Source organism: Cnephaeus nilssonii, assembly GCF_951640355.1.
Source record: "Cnephaeus nilssonii genome assembly, chromosome: 16".
NCBI lineage: Eukaryota > Metazoa > Chordata > Mammalia > Chiroptera > Vespertilionidae > Cnephaeus > Cnephaeus nilssonii.
Genome location: NC_137087.1, coordinates 20,574,533 through 20,590,911, shown reverse-complemented (window position 1 = coordinate 20,590,911; position 16,379 = coordinate 20,574,533). Strand labels below are relative to the sequence as shown.

General features: G+C 52.9%; 1 protein-coding gene across 4 annotated transcripts in view; it reads left to right on the top strand.

Moving 5' to 3' along the window:
- The first annotated feature begins 4,169 nt into the window (after window positions 1-4,169).
- Window positions 4,170-16,379, top strand: part of PALD1 (phosphatase domain containing paladin 1) — an 84,505-nt gene continuing 72,295 nt past the window's right edge. The window contains exon 1 of one of the 4 annotated variants that reach the window (XM_079794232.1): window positions 4,170-4,279. The gene's annotated coding sequence lies outside the window, so the exon portion shown is untranslated. The other 3 variants (XM_079794229.1, XM_079794230.1, XM_079794234.1) reach the window with 3 other exon arrangements.

Sequence of the window (16,379 nt, the reverse complement as noted above, 5' to 3'; positions counted from 1 at the left end):
ACTGAAAATGCTTAAGACTTTGCATAAAATAGTCCCCCCCTTATCATTTGAGAAATGGAGAGGTCTAGGCCCTCATTTCAACATGGCAAACGGTCCCTATCGCTGAGTAGCAGCTGTTCCTTTAGGCAGGGTCTGTTCTCTCAAGTGTCCCCACCACTCCTAACTTATTGTGCCCCTGTGTCTGGCCCTAAAGACAAATGAGTTTGAGGCCCTGCTACCTGTGAGAGATCGATACTCTGGACTGTTTGGAAACCCAGACTGGGGAGTGTTTGGGTTGGGTCCACCCTGTTGTCCTTCTCCACAGGGACGAGGCCCATGGATTGTGGGTACCTGGCCCAGGCTGGATGAAACAGGAATAATCTATTACTTAGTAAGTGCTAAGTAATCTATTACTTACCATAATGTGCTTGCTTTATCTAATGTACTCCTCCTATCAATCCAATGAAGCAGATTGTATATTTACTCCCATTTTACAGGCGAGGAAACTGAGGCTCGAGGGGTTAATCAGCTTGCCCAAGATGGAACACCTAGCAAGTGGCAAAACTGTGATGGACCCTAAGTCATTCTGCCTTTGGAACCCAGACTGATACTCGCATGTCCCAACACAGTCATTTCTGACCTCCCTGCACAGAGACGCCTTTCCCCACTTCCCCAGCTACACTGACCTGCACTCCGTCCCATCACCCACGGCACTCCCACAGTCGGATGTGAACTTGTTTTGTTTAGTATATTTGTTTATTTTTTGTCTGTTCCCCTTCCCCAGCACTGGGCTATAAGCCAGACTCTCTGTCTGCTCCTTTACCCTGAACCCCGGTGCTTAGCACAGTTTTTGATACATGTACGCAGTACATATTTGTTGAATGAATAAATACATTTAACCCTGTCCCTGGACTAGGGGGTCCTGGGGGGTGGGGGGAGCCACAGAGGTAAGAAGGCAAGGACAAGCTTCTTGATCCGGTGGCCACCAAAAGGATGTAGACCCTGCAAGTCACCAGCTTCCTGCATTTTCAAGTTCTCCACTTCACTCTTCTGGGCACATGGGTACATAGTAGGCGCTTAATAAGTGCTCAGTACACCTGTTTTGGCATGCTGGTGTTGTGACATCAACAGAGAATGTTTTCCAAGTGCTCCTGGCTACTGATGAACACGATTCATGTCATTGAGCCTTCTGTGCACTTTGCTTATGCCACCCTGTCACCTCCCTTCTCTCTCCTGATCCTTGCAGGGGCTGTGTGACCTGAGCAGGGTGGGCATCGCCTTGGAGAGAGTGACTGGCCTAGATGGGACAGCTGGTAGGGCCCTGTCTGACTGAGTCTCATGCCCTCTCCAGCTCCTGTGGTCAGATGGCCCTGCTCGGCCCCTCCCGGGTGGAGCCCCGGCCCAACTTGTGCTTCCCACAGGGTCAGGAGGTGACAGCTCAGCCTGGCCTGGGAAACAAACAAAGAGACCACCAGGAGGATGCCCCCTCCTCCCACCCCAGAAGCTTCGCAGAGATTCCCACAGCCCAGCCAGCCACCCCTGTCCCCCACCTCCTGCCTCCCATCTTTCTCCACTGAGAGTCACCGATGCTGAAATTGAGCTGGAGTTTGATGACCCAGCTGAGCCTGGGACAGTTGTTAGGTGTCAAGTTGTAAAAATGAATGTAAATAGAATAAGCTTATCAAGATATAAAAATTATTCAAAATTCATAAAGCTAGTAAGCATTCAAGAAATTTAGATAATTAAACTTTGATGTTCTTTGTAAGTTCGTAGCATTTATTCTTGTGAGACAGAAGCAAACTTAACAGAATATACTTCTACTTAAAAGTGCACTAAGACCTCTGGGACACCCAAGTCTTAGAGGTCTATAGATCCGGTGGGCCTGGAGGGGGACCCCAAAGTCCCTGCCCTTCCAGGGCGTCTGTTCTCTTTTTGTTTCTCTCTCTTTGGCTTTCCACAAACCCATGAGGTAGGTGCTTCTGTTGGCTTCTAGATGAGGTGTCACCGAGAGGCTGGTGACTCGCTCAGGGTCTTACGGTCAGTTAACAGCAATGCTGAGATTTGGGCCCTGGGAGTCTGACTCAGGCAGGGGGGGTGGGGCTAATATCTCCAAACTCCTCAAGCCCTGTGCCCTGTTAGCCACTGACTGGAGGGTTGGCAGGAGCCCAGGCTGGTTCACCCCCCCCCCCACTCACATCAAAGGGCCCCAGACTTCAAAGGCAGCTGGGGGGTGGGTGGAGAGATGCACATACCTGGTGGCTATGCAGGAAGCCCTGCAGAGCTAATATGATTAACCAGAGACCCAATGGGGCAGGAAGAGTCTTCAGGGAGCAGATAATTCAATGGGAGCTGCTTGAATACATTCCGACCCAACACCTACCCTCAGAGCCTTTCATTCTATGGCTACTAAGAAAACCTACGGACACATGGGAATTAGGGGTGAGGTGGGGGCTGTGCCAAATGTGTGTCCATTTCATAGATGGAAAAGCATGTTGGAGGCCAGCTGATACCAATTTTACGCCAGGCATAATGCCGAGTGCTTTGGACACTTGCCTCATGCATCACTCCAAGGAGCCCCTTTCACATTGTATTCTATAGGTATAATTGTTCCCATTTTACTGATGAGAAAACTGAGGCTTGAACTGCATAAATACTATGCCCAGGGTCAAGCTGGTATTAAGCAGCTGAGCTAGAATTGGAGCCCAGGTCTCTTTTGACTCTAACCCTCCTTCTCCACCCCATCATTCAGGAAGGGACAAACAGCTAAGAAGACCCCAGGGTAATCTGGTCTTCTCTTCAGACTCTGGTATGAGGGCAACCTCCAGGTTCAGGAAGTAGCACTGTACCTGTTTTCCCACTTACCATGCTCACATCTTTGGGGAACAGGGACTGGGGAATCCAATGCTGAGATAATGTCCTCGTGATTCGAGATGTTATAAAATCACAAGTCGCCGCCCCCGCCCCCCCCCCCCCCCCCCCCGTCCCCATATCCTATGGCTTTCACATCCATTCCCCATATACCAATCACTCTTTTTGAAAGTATTTTATTTTGGGAAATATGTTTTTATTGATGGGGGGGTGGGGGGGGGTGGCGGCGGAAACTCAGCCTGTTAATCCTCACCCAAGGATATTTTTCCATTGATTTTTAGGGAGAGTGGAAGAGAGAGGGAAAGACAGAGAGAAACATCAATGTGAGAGAAATACATCAATTGGTTGCCTCCTGCATGAGCCCTGACCAGGGCCTGGGCCGGAAAGGAGCCTGCAACCAAGGTACATGCCCTTGACTGGAATCGAACCCGGGACCCTTTGGTCTGCAGGCTGATGCTCTGTCCACTGAGCAAAATCGGCTAGAGTTGTTTTTATTGATTTGAGAGAGAGAGAGAGAGAGAGAGAGAGAGAGAGAGAGAGAGAGAGAAACATGGATGAGAGAGATATATGGATTGGCTGTCCACATACTCCCCACTGGGGATCAAGCCAGCAAGTCAAGCCCACAGCCACCCGGGATATATGCCTGACCAGGAATTAAACCCGAGACCTCTCCATGCATAGGATTACGCTCAACCAACTGAGCCACACCGGCCAGGGCACACATCAATCATCCTTCCCCCATCTCTTGCCCCAATCACCTCCCCCTGACAACTGACACCCCTCTGACAACCCCCTCTGCCAGAGGACAAGGGCTGTGAGGTCTGAAGGAGGCTATGCACCCCCAGCTTCAGTCTTGACCACATTAACTTCCCTCTCAGGGGAGACCCCAGCCCAACCCCCTTCCCAGCCTACTCCTGGCTGCCAGCACCCTTGCCCTCCCCACTCCCACCCCCTCCCTCAGCTCCCCTTTTCTGTCCTCCCTGTGGACTGCATCCTCAGAACCCTGTTCCTGTCCCACAGTAAGATCTAAGATCACATGACCCTTTTTCTGCTGTACCTGCCTCCGGTCCTGAGCTGCCCTGAGAAGGACAGATTGAGAGGGGGAGTTCCGTCGGGGAGCCCCGCTGAGGAAACTCCCCCAGGGCAGAGAGGGGGAGGGTGTTGGTTTAAGTCAGTATCAGTTAGGCTTGTGGTTGGGGGTAAGGGGGGGGGGGTTGGGCAGGAAGCCAGCCTGGATTTCTCCAGCCCAATCAACCCAATCGGCCCCCCTCTCAGGGAGGGCTCTTGCATCATGTCCCATGACCCACCTCCTATGAGCTCCTGGGGGCAGAAGTCTCCTCTGGACCCTGCGCTCAGGGCCCTGGTACAACAGGTGTTAACAATGAGGCCAAAGGGTACTTTTCTGATCGCAGAGCTTGCCTGCCTCAGGAAGGTTGGTTGTCATCCTGCAGGTGGCCGAGGCAAAGGAAAGGAGCACTGGACTTGGAGTCAAAGTCGTGCCCTTCAGCCTGCCCTTGGCTTTGCTTTCTCGGCTGTGGAGAAGGATCTTAACTGGATGGGGGTTGGGGGACGGTGCCCAGTCCCGCCTGCCACTCCCTGCCGGACGATGGGGAGGCTTGCAGAGCGGCGGGAGGCCGTCTGCTGGGAGGTGAGCTCGCCCGGCTGTTGCGCAGGGCCCTGGCCAGGCCCAGGCGCCCGCCCCCGTGGGAAAGCGCGGACCGCGACCAGGCGACTCCGCCAGCCGGCAGAGCAGACTGCGGGGGAGAGGACCCGGGCAGGGAGGACCGGGCTGGGAGAGGCGGTGAGTGTCCCCTGGCGGGGAGGACCGGGGCGGGGAGGACCAGGGCGGAGAGGACCGGGCTGGGAGAGGCGGTGAGTGTCCCCGGGCGGAGAGGACCCGGGCGGGGAGGACCGGGGCGGAGAGGACCGGGCTGGGAGAGGCGGTGAGTGTCCCCGGGCGGAGAGGACCCGGGCGGGGAGGACCGGGGCGGAGAGGACCGGGCTGGGAGAGGCGGTGAGTGTCCCCGGGCGGCGCGCGGGGCGTGGCCCCAGATCCAGCGCGGGGGTCGCCTCCTCCCCGGCCCGCCTGAGCGCCCTGTGGGGGTGTCCGACGTGTCTGCCGCGCACATCCTGGGCGCAGCCCCGCGGGCAGCTCCCTGGCCCAGCGGTCCCGCCACTGGTCCCAGACGCGAACCCAGGCACAACAAGGGTGAGTCCCCGCCTGGGTCGGGTGGTCAGGGCTCTGGGGTCAGCTGGATGTGTCCCCTCCTTTCTATCCTGTCTCCTCTGGGCCTCTGTCCAATAACCCAATTCTCCTGCTGTTGGTGGGGAGGGGTGGCAAGTGCGGACTGTGTGGACTGTGGGGGAAGGAGGATGAAGTTATAGTTCAGGGCCATCTGCACGACACTCCCCCACCTCCTCAGCCCCCCCCCCCCCCCCCATGGTTGGTGCCCGGCTGGCTCTGGGGTGGGTCACACACCCACTGCCGCCTTTTTGTCCTCAAAGGTGCTTTGTATACCCAGGGCCCTGGGCTCAGGGAGAGCGGAGTTCCTTTCTCCCCACCCCAGGGGAGCCCAGTCTACAATGGCCTGCCAGTGTGTCGGAGCGCACCCAGAGACAGAGGGGCCATAGACACTTTCCACAGTTATCGCACACCCTGCTCGCAGCTCTACAGGTGGGCACCCGGGGCGATGCCATGACAACCACAGCTAATGAAGCCTGGGGCTCGGTTCAGACACTTCCAAGGCCCCAGCCCGAATTCCTTCTAGTATTTGTATTTTTGTATTCTTTCCTTTAAAAGCCCTGTCCCGCCCTGGCCGGTTTGGCTCCGTGGATAGAGCATCGGCCTGTGGAGTGAAGGGTCCCAGGTTCGATTCCGGTCAAGGGCACATGCCAGGTTGCAGGCTCAATCCACAGTGGGAGGGGTGCAGGAGGCAGCCGATCAATGATTCTCTCTCATCATTGATGTTTCTATCTCTCTCTCCCTCTTCCTTCCTCTCTGAAATCAATAAAATCAATAAAAATGTATTTTTTAAAAATAAAAGCCCTGTTCCCCAATGAGGCTCAGGTCCTGAGGACCTGGCCTGCCTGCTGTGCCCCACCACAGCCTAGGGTGGGTGCAGGTGGGGGAACGCAGGGGGCCTGGCTGGGTAGGCCTGGCAGGGAGAGAAGGGCATCCAGACCAGGTCAAGGGGCCCACATGACCTCAGCAGCATTCTTGGCTTCTGGAGACTCCAAACAGCCTGGCACACACCCCCGCCCTTTGCCTGCCATGGAAGGAGACAGTTTGGGCAGAGCTCTTGTGTGACCTCCGCCCCTCTCTGGGGCTCAGTTTCCCTCATGAGAATGTTATTACAGGGTTGACTGCAGAAACCAGGGTGAAAGTGGAAGGAACAGAAGAAAGAGGCTCTGGAAAGCTGACAGGTCCCATAGCCCTGCCCGTGTTCCCATCCCTCCCCATGTCCCCTGTCCCCATCAAGGCATACCACTGTGCCCTGATACCTGTCTATACAGCAATCCCCCCACCCCCTTCTAGCTGCAGCATCTTCTCGCAGCCAAATTGCCCATGGCGATGCCTCCCCACACTCCCTGACTCCCAGTGACTCTTCGCCGCCAACAGTCCTCCCGCCCCAACTCACCGTGGACCCGCCCCAGCTTGGGTTGTGGGACACTCCAAGTTGCCAAGTTGGTTCTAGCCCTAATTGACCTCACAGCAGCTTTTGACACAGTTTAAACGCTCCCCTACCTCTTGGCTTCTGAGCCACCAAACTTCCCCCCAACCTCCCTGGCAGCTCCTGCTCTGTGCTCTGTTCTCTCAGCCTCCTCCCCCCTCCCCTGTGTCCCACTCCTGCTCCGTCATCTTTCCCTCCCTCCCCCCTCCCACTGAGTGCTTCTCCGGGAAGGTCTCACCACCAGGGAAGGTCTCACCACTCGAGGCTTCAAAAGGGTGCCTGCCTTTCTCTACCCAAGACCATTCCTCGGATCCTGGGGATGAAGTTATAGTTCAGGGTCATCTGCAGGACACCCCCCCACCCCCTTACACCCCCCCGCCCCCCGTGCATCTCCTTGTGCTCCCTCTTGGACATCTTGAGCTCCTCCCGCCCCCAGACTGAGCTCTTTATGTGTTCCTCGCTCAGTGCTCCCACTTCACGCAAGCTCCTCCCTCTGCCCAGTTACACCAACCTGACATCCTGATTTCTTCTTCCCCCCAACACCCCAACATCCAATCCAGTACTTGCCTTGTTGATTCTGCTTCCAAAGTCGTTCTCTGGAACGCATCTGCTCCTCTCCACCTCCTGGGTTCCCAGCCACCATTGTCTCACCTGGACAACTACAGTGGTCTCCCTGCTGGTCTTCCTGCCTCCACCTTGCTCCCCTCCCCATGTCCGCTCCCACAGGAGCTGCTGCCCTAGACGGGCCGGCAGCACTTCCCCCAATAAGGGCCTCAGAGCCTCCATGGCCTTTAGGGTTGAGTACAGGCTCTGGAAGCCCTGGCCTGGCCTCAGTGCCGTCCAGGTACAGCAGCCTTCTTTCTGGTCCTGAGACTTGGTGAGCTTGTTTCCACTCACGGCCTTTGTTCTCACCATCCCCTCTGCCTGGCATGCCCTTTCTCCCACTCTGCCTGGCAAACGCCTGTTCAGCCTTTAATCTTCACTTAAGTCTGACCTCCTTGGAGAGGAGTCTCCCGCACCACCCCGTCTAAAGATGACCTGCTTTCACACACCCTCAGAGCACCCTGTATTTTTCCTTCAGAGCCCGGATCCTCAGCCATGGTTACACCTTTACTTGTGAGCTATTGGTTCATGTCTGCCTCCTCCACCAGACTGTAAGTGCAAGGGGGCTGCTGGGGTTAGCACTGACCTCCTGTGTTGCTCTCTGCATCCCTGCCCTTACTTAGAGCCGAGGGGGCACCCAGGAAATATCTGCTGTAGGAAGAGCTGTCCTCCTACATCTGTCCAGCAGGTGGACCCCCAGGGCAGAACTTCATCAATCCTCAGAGACCCGGACAGCTCCCACCTCCATCCCAGAGCCCCGGTTGGAGATCCAAAGGGCAGGGCGGGGCCAGGCTGGCCTCTTTGCCTCCCCGTCCCACTGGGCCGACTGTACTTCTCTCGGTTGAAACGTGTGGTTCCGCATCATGGTTATTTTTTACCAGCATTGCCTGCAGGGGCTAGTGGCCACTTGAAACCAGAGACCGGATCTAATCCATTTCTTTTTCCTTGGTGCCTGTTCAGAGTTCAGAACTGAATAGTGGGAAAATGAAATGACGCCGTTCTGGGGAGAGGCTCCCCTTCTGGTTAGCGTTGAGGCGTTGGAGCCTGATTGCTCAGGTTCTAATCCTGGCGCTATTGCTTACTAGTTGTGAGGCTTTGGGCAAGTGACTTAACCAACTGTGCCTCATTGTTCTCCTCTGTAAAGGCGAGAGCAGGGCCTGCCCACTAGGGTTGTTATGAGACTGGAATGAGGAAATACATGAAAAGTATTTAGAATCGTACCTGGCGTGTAGTAAGTGGTCAGTGAGTGACAGCTTCTGTTATTGAACAATTCTTAACCCTCCGGAACCCTCAACCCCAGAGGTGGGAGAGACACCCACCGTTGCCTGGCTTGAGCGTGGAGTGCACATGCACACCCAGAGAAAAACTGCAGGAACAACACACACTCCCTCAGCTGCAGCTCCGGCAGGCAAGGTGCCTCCCTCCCTCACCAGGACAGGGGAGTCTGGCACAGGCCCTGTCCCCTTCCTGGCGCTGCGTTTCCTGCACTCGGTGCCACTGGCTTGGCAGGACAGGTTTCCATGGCAGCAGGTGACCAGGCCTGCAGGCAGGAACAGTGGTTGCTCTTGGCTGAGCTCTCTGGCTTTTTAGAAGGGGGTGGCTTCCTGCCAAGGCCCAGGGCCTTCTGCTGCCCAGACATTCAGCTGGCTTGGGGTTGTGGCCACACCCAGAGCCAAATGCAATCTCCCTGCCCAAGGAACTGGGAGGCTGAGCCAGCCACTCACTTCTGGGTGTTCCCCTAGCCTTGGCACATGCCCCTTTTGCCTATTCCTCACACTCTACTAGAAAAATCTGGCATGAGCCTTTCTCCTCTGCCCACGGTGAACCTCTCAAGGTTGTGCTCAGCACATAGTAGGCCTTGCCTGTTTATGGGGTGAATGAATAAATAAAAGGGAGTTCCCCTCACCACCTTCAAGAGAGTAAAGTTTGAGACATAATCTCATCTGCTCTAGAGATGGCTTATTCATCCACAAATATATTATTTGCTACCTACTGTCTGTCAGTCATAGCTCTAGGTGCAGCCAAGATAGACACGTTCCTGCTTTCACGAGCTGACATCCCAGTAGGGGAGAAAGACAATAAACAGACAAGCAAACTGAGCAAAGACAACATTAGACACTGATGAGTGCTGTGCTGAGAATTATAACAGGGTGATGCAATAGCGAGAAGGGGTGGCTGTGTCATATGGGGGTGGCCAGGAAGGCCTCTCCAAAGAGGTGACATTTGAGTACAAACCTCAAAGGAAGGAAGATGTGGAGGAAGAGCATTCTAGGAAGAGGGACCAGCAAGAGCAAGGATGCTGAGGAGGGACCCCAGTTGGCCAGTTGGAAGAACTGAAAGGAGTTAGGCTGGAACATAGTGGGTGAAGGGGATGCTGATACATACAGTAAAGTACACGAATCTTAAGGTCACCAACTTGATGAATTCTCACAGATACGTACACTGAGTGGCCAGATTATTATGATCTCTGAACACATAATAATCTGGCCACTCAATGTATATCCTATATAATAAAAGGCTAATATGCAAATTGTCCCCTCGACCAGGAGTTTGACCAGCAGGCAGGCTGGCCAACAACCCATGTCCCCCCCCCCTGGCCAGGCTGGCCGGACCCCACCCATGCACGAATTCATGCACCAGGCCACTAATATATATATATTGAGTGGCATACACACACACACACATACACACACACATACATACTGAGTGGTCATATTATTATGTGTTCAGAGATCATAATAATCTGGCTACTCAGTGTATATGTCCGAGTAACTCTACCCAGATTAAGATATAGACCATCCCCAGCACCCCAGCAGGTTCCCTCACCCAGGGGTGACCACTCCTGTGACCTTGATCATCACAGGCTAGTTTGGCCTGTCCTAGGACTTCATCCAAATGATGGATTCTTATCCTATATTCTGATTTGTGTCTGGCTTTTTCCACTGATCAGTCTGTGATATTTATCCATGGCCTTGCCTATATCAGTAGTTCACGTATTTTAGTTGCCGGGATGTGTTCCATTGTGGCACCACACCACAATTTCTTTGTCCACTCTTCTCTTGGTGGACATTTGAGTTATCTCCAAGTTTTTTGGCTGTTCTCAATCAAGCAGAACATGGCCTATATCCTGCCTCACGAAGTACATATGCACTTCTACGTCATGTATGCTGGTGGAGGGTCAGCTAGCTCTATCCTTTAATTTATCCGGTGGGGAAACAGGCCCAGAGAAGGGAATGGACTTATCCTCCAGTTATCCAGGCCATCAGGGACTGAGGGGCGACACTGTGCGAGGCAGAAGGAAAAGAAGAGAGAATACTTTTGAGCACCTATTGCATTTCAGGCCCTCCATGGGTACTATGTCATTTGCTATAATCCTCAAAAGAATCCCACAACTTAGTTATTATTATGGCCTTTTTACAGATGAGGGGCCTCGTCTAAGAAACACATTTATGGAGGCGGAGTCAGGACTCAGACAGGCCTGTCTGGTTCTAAAGCCCGACCCCACCGTGACATGCTGCCCCGGGGACGGGTGAAGGCTCCACGTGCCAGGGCTGCAAAGGGCAGAACCTGTGGGGAATGAGACATTTGAGGGGTCCCCGGCAGGCTGGGATGCAGCAGGGAGGAACAGTTGTTTCGAACCCCTGACAGCCCCCCAACTGGCCTGTTTCTCCTTTGGGGCCAGTTCAGGGTTGGTCAGTTCCCTGCGCCTGAAGCCCCAGCTTCCTGGTTAACTGGCTCTGTGACCTTGGGCCAGACGCTGCCTCTCTGTGCCTCTGGGACCTTCTAGCTCTGACCTTCTCAGTTGGGGTTGGAACTAGGGGTCTCCTGGCCTCCGTTGGCCTGACAGGTACCTCTTGCTCCAGGGCTGCTGCCAGTAATACCCAGGGGCTGTGTGGGTATTACTCCCACACACTGGTCTTGTACTCAGAACTGGACCTTGGCGCACCTGGGGCTTCTTGGGGTGGCTTGTCGTGTGTGTGTGTGTGTGTGTGTGTGTGTGAAGGGGCAATTATTTTCTCCATTCTGTGGGTTGTCTTATTTTTTTAATGTTATGTAAACTATACATAACATAAAACTGACCATTTTAACCACTTTTCAATTTACAGTCAGTGGCATTGAGCACATTCACATTGTTGTGCAGCCCTCACCACCATCCATCTCCAGTTCTTCGTCTTTCCCAGATGAAACTCAGAAAACACTAACTGTGGAGGCTTTTTGAATAGTGGTGTGGGGTGGGGCATGGGAGACAGCCTCCCTGAGGGACCTGTGGGAGGAGGTGGGAGAATGTGGAACAGCGGTGAGAAAAGGAGAAACTGCTCCCGGTGAGGAGACCTGGCCCTGGGCGGCCGGCTGTGTGTGGGTTCTTTTTTTTTTTTTTTTTTTAAATATATTTTATTGATTTTTTTACAGAGAGGAAGGGAGAGGGATAGAGAGTTAGAAACATCCATGAGAGAGAAACATCGATCAGCTGCCTCTTGCACACTCCCTACTGGGGATGTGCCTGCAACCAAGGTACATGCCCTTGACCGGAATCGAACCTGGGACCTTTCAGTCCGCAGGCCGATGCTCTATCCACTGAGCTAAACCAGTCAGGGCTCTGTGTGGGTTCTTGACTTCATGCAGGAAAACTTCCACAAGACGGGTCCAGGTGACTATGAGGGAACGCTTATGAAAGCTGGGGACAGTGGAACAAGAAGGGGCTTAGCATAGAAGAAGCCACAGGAGAGCCTAGGCTGGGCTGCCCTAGCTCTCTGGGAAGGCAGAGAAAAGGGGGCCCTGGGGACAGGTTCAGGGGACTATCCTGCAACAACCTGCCGCTGCCCACTGCTCCCCTGGTTGCAAGTCTTGGGAGGTCCTTTAGGGTTTAAGAGACGCAAGCCTGTCTGTGGGGGCAGAAGAGAGGAAAGGGAATGGCAGGGCCTGCTCCCCAGAGAGAAAGCACTCGCTGGCCCTTTGTCTTGAGGCTCTATCTCCTTCTCACAGGCGGGAATCTTAGGGGAGGTCGCAGGGGAGGGTTTCAGCAGAATATTCACCCGTTTCCAGGTGTGCTCCTCCAGGGCTGTGGTCTACGCGGATTGGCTGGCTTCCTTAGTCATGCAGCTGGTCCTGGCGTTGCCCACCTGGTTTTGCTGCTGTTCTTTCTGGGCCTGGAGCTGAAATACAACTGACGCCTAGATGTTCTCTAGGGAGGTGACCTTCTGCATCTGCTGTAAATTGCTCTGCCAGTTTGGTCAGCTGCCTGCCTCAGTTTCCCTGTTCCACTTGTCCTGGCCTGTCTCAAAACCAGGGCCCCTGAGCAGCAGAATTAGCATGCTCACCTCCAAGACCCTTTGGGCCTTTCTGATCCCCTGCACAGGGGTATGTTTCCTTCCTGACACCCCCACCCTGGCCTCTCCCTGTCTCCCTACAAAACAGTGGGCATTTTCAACGCTTCACTGTCTCCTGTCAGCACCAGCTTGCTGAACCCCCTTCAGAGATTTGAAGTAGAGGGGGTGACAGGCTTGGAGGTGAGTGGGGGCGGGGGCCAGGTCCTAGGAGACTTGTCTATAGCTTTCTAACTGTCAAATGTCAGCTAGGTGTGAAGTCAGAGCCAAGGGACCAGCTTCCTGGGGGGTAGGCGGGGTGCTGAGTGAGGAGAGAAAAAAGGCCTTCATTCTCTTCTTGACCCCCTTGGGAAAAGGACCCCCGGGGTGTCTGCTGGCAGGATAATAGTGAAGGCCTCTGTTGGTCCTGGAGGTTCCCACAGGCCTTTGAAAGCCCTGGGGATATTGAGTTGGAGAGGCCTGGGGGTGGGGTATGAGATGGCACTTCTCAAATATTTGAAAGGGAGCGGTACATACATACAGGTACCCTGGTGGTCCCCCTGGTTGGGGGAACAGGGCCAGCTGGGGACTGAGGAGAGTGACGGGAAGTGGATGTCAGGTCCATGTTGCGAGGAGTAAGGACATCCTAACACCCAGCAGTTCCTCAGGGAAGTCTCCCTTGGGCGTGAGCTCCTGTCCCTGGGCGGATAGACTGTGCCACAGATGCCCAGGGTAACAAATCCCACTGTGCAGAAGGATTGTGAGTAGGAAGCAAGCCGGCTTCCCTCCCCGGTCCTCTTCCCAGTGTCTTCCGTGGCCTTCTAGGACTGGCCATGTGTACACAAGTTCATTACTAAAAAGTAGATAACACACCCACCGGGAACAAATTCAAACGCACAAGAAGGGACACAGGGAAAAGTTTCCTTCTGCCTGAGCTCCAGCCACCCTGTTCTCTGGAGACAACTAACGTTCCTGGTTTCTTCCTGTCCTTCAGAGACAGTCACTGTGGTGTGTGTGTAAAATACATAGATACTCCCTTTCACAGCTCCTAAAGGGGGAGAAGTTTAGAGACTCTGTCCTGCAATCTCCTCTCCTCCCTCCCTCCCTTCTCTCCTCAGCTGCAGAGCTGAGTATATCATTTTTTAAAATCCATAGCACATCCTCATCATCATTATCATCAATATATGAGAGTCCTTTCTCTAGTGTTTTTCTCTTTGTTTTATTTTGCCTTCATCTCATTTCTTTTTCTTATAAACACCATGGAGTGTGTTTGAGAAACACTTGTACATATTGTACATATCCTCATTTTAAAAAAACGACGTTACTTTTTTTGTATAGTGTTGCTCCTGGACCTCGGTGCTATTATATGGCTAATCTAGCTCTACTGATGACTTTTACCCCAGGACACTGTGTTTTCATGCTCCCTCCCTGTTTCTCTGTGCGCCCCTCGATTGTTGGGTGTCACTGGACAAGAGTCTATCGCTAATCCATTTCCCTAGAGACCAGAGGATGGCGCTGCCCTGACAGTCGTTGTCCCTGTCCAGCTCTCCAGTTCATTTTCCATCAGCCCACTTACCTCTGCCTCGTGTTGTCAAATAGCCGCATGGTATTTCTAGTTTCTGGGTGTTTCATAGCTTATCTGGCCAACCATCTCTCCACTGACAGATCTTTCAGTTGTTGCCAATTGAAAACGGTCCCCGCCCTCATGCACTGCTGGTGGGAATGCAGATTGGTGCAGCCACTAAGGAAAACAGTATGGAGGTTCCTCAAAAACGAAAAATGGAACTGCCTATGACCCAGCGATGCCACTTCTGAGTATTTACCCAAAGAAATCCAAAACACTAATTCATAAGAATATATGCACCCCTATGTCCATTGCAGCATTATTTACAATAGCCAAGATATGGAAGCAACCCAACTGCCCATCAATAGAGAAATGGACAAAAAAAGCTGTCATATGTGTATGTGTGTATGTATGTATACACACACACACACACATAAACATACATACACACACAAACACACACACACATATATATAGCCATAAAAAGAATGAAATCTTGCCGAAACCGGTTTGGCTCAGTGGATAGAGCGTCGGCCTGCGGACTGAAGGGTCCCAGGTTCGATTCCGGTCAAGGGCATGTACCTTGGTTGCGGGCACATCCCCAGTAGGGGGTGTGCAAGAGGCAGCTGATTGATGTTTCTCTCTCATCGATGTTTCTAACTCTCTATCCCTCTCTCTTCCTCTCTGTAAAAAATCAATAAAAAATATATATATAATAAAAAGAATGAAATCTTACCATTTGGGACAGCATGGATGGACCTAGAGGGTATTAAGCTCCATGAAATAAGTTAGTCAGAGAAAGACAAATACCATGTGATCTCACTTATATGTGGAATCTAAAGCACAAAATAAATGAACAAACAAAATTGAAACAGACTCATAGACACAGAGATCCGACTGGTGGTTGCCAGAGGGAGGGGAGATTGGGGGTTGGGTAAAAGGGGGAAGGGATTAAGAAGTACAGATTGGCAGTTACAATAGTCATGGGGATGTACAGTACAGCGTAGGGGATATAGTCAATAATATTGTATAACTATGTGTGGCAGCAGGTGGGTACTGGAAATATCCGGAACACTTTTTAAAGTGTACGATTGTCTAACCACGATTCTGTACACCTGAAACCAATACAAAATAATATTGAATGTAAACTGTAGTTGAAAAAAAAGGAAAAAGAAAACGAGTTCCCAGCCCCAATTCCAGCCTGTGTGTGGAGACTTCCTCACACCAATGAACAAGTCTCAATACCAGGAGGGTGTCCGAAAACTCAACTCCATGTAGACACACCACTACCACCTCCCAGAGACAGAGTCAGATTCCACAGGCTCAGTCCCTCACGACCACCCTCCACTTTAAATGCCAGTCGCAAGCCCAGGTTGTTGCCTGTGCTTCTGACTGGCCGGCCAGCTACAAATCAGAGGTTCGATGAATTTGCTGGAACTGCTCACAGAAGCCAGGAAAACCCATTTGCTCTAGATTACCGATTTATACAGGAACCCACAGCCAGATGGAGAGACACGCAGGGCGAGGTCCAGCATGCAGGAGCTTGGGGCCGGCTTGGTGGAAGCTTTCTGCTTTCCCAACATAGAAGCTCTCAAACAAGCTGTTGTTTTTGGGTTTATGGAAGCTTCGTTACCTACTCATGATTAACTAAGTCAGTCATTGGCTATTGATTCAACCTCCAGCCCCGCTCCCCTCCCTGGAAATCAGGGGGTGGGACTGAACATTCCAATCCTCTAACCACTGGGTTGGCTCCTCTCAGCAAGGATCCCCACTCAAAAGTCACTTCATTAACATAGCAAAAGGCACCACTGTTGCTCTCAGCACCTTGGAAATTCCTAGGGGTTTGGGAGCCCAGCGCCTGGAACTGTGGATCTGATAAATCACACTATCGATCCCATCTTTCACCACTGGAAACCAGGAATCATCCTGTGCATTTGTCACGTTGTGCCTGTGCAAGTATGTGTCTAGGCTTATTTCTTAGAAATGGAATCGCTGAGGCCAACAGTCTGTGTGCTTGTCATTTCGATGGAAACTGTCAGAGCGTCTGAGTGTCCCTTTCCTCATTGAGGCCATCTGCTAGCACCGAGGTTCTTTGAAGTTCAGAGAGGGTGGATGACGTGGGATAGAAAGACCAGTGGGCCAGTGAGTCTGGCTGAGCCTGGGCCAGCAATCTTTCCAAGTCATTTGGCTGGCTCCTGTGTGTTCCAAGGAAGTCTGGGACCTTCCCTGTAAGCCTAGCTCCACCGCCCCCCCACCCCACCCCCGCCCCACCTCTCTTGGAATGTTTCTGGTCATAAAGCACTGCCCCCCTGCCCACCGTTCCCCAGGGACCAGGGAGCTTGCCACATGAAGGCCTCTGCAGCTCCCTCGACCCCTGCCCCGCCCCCACCT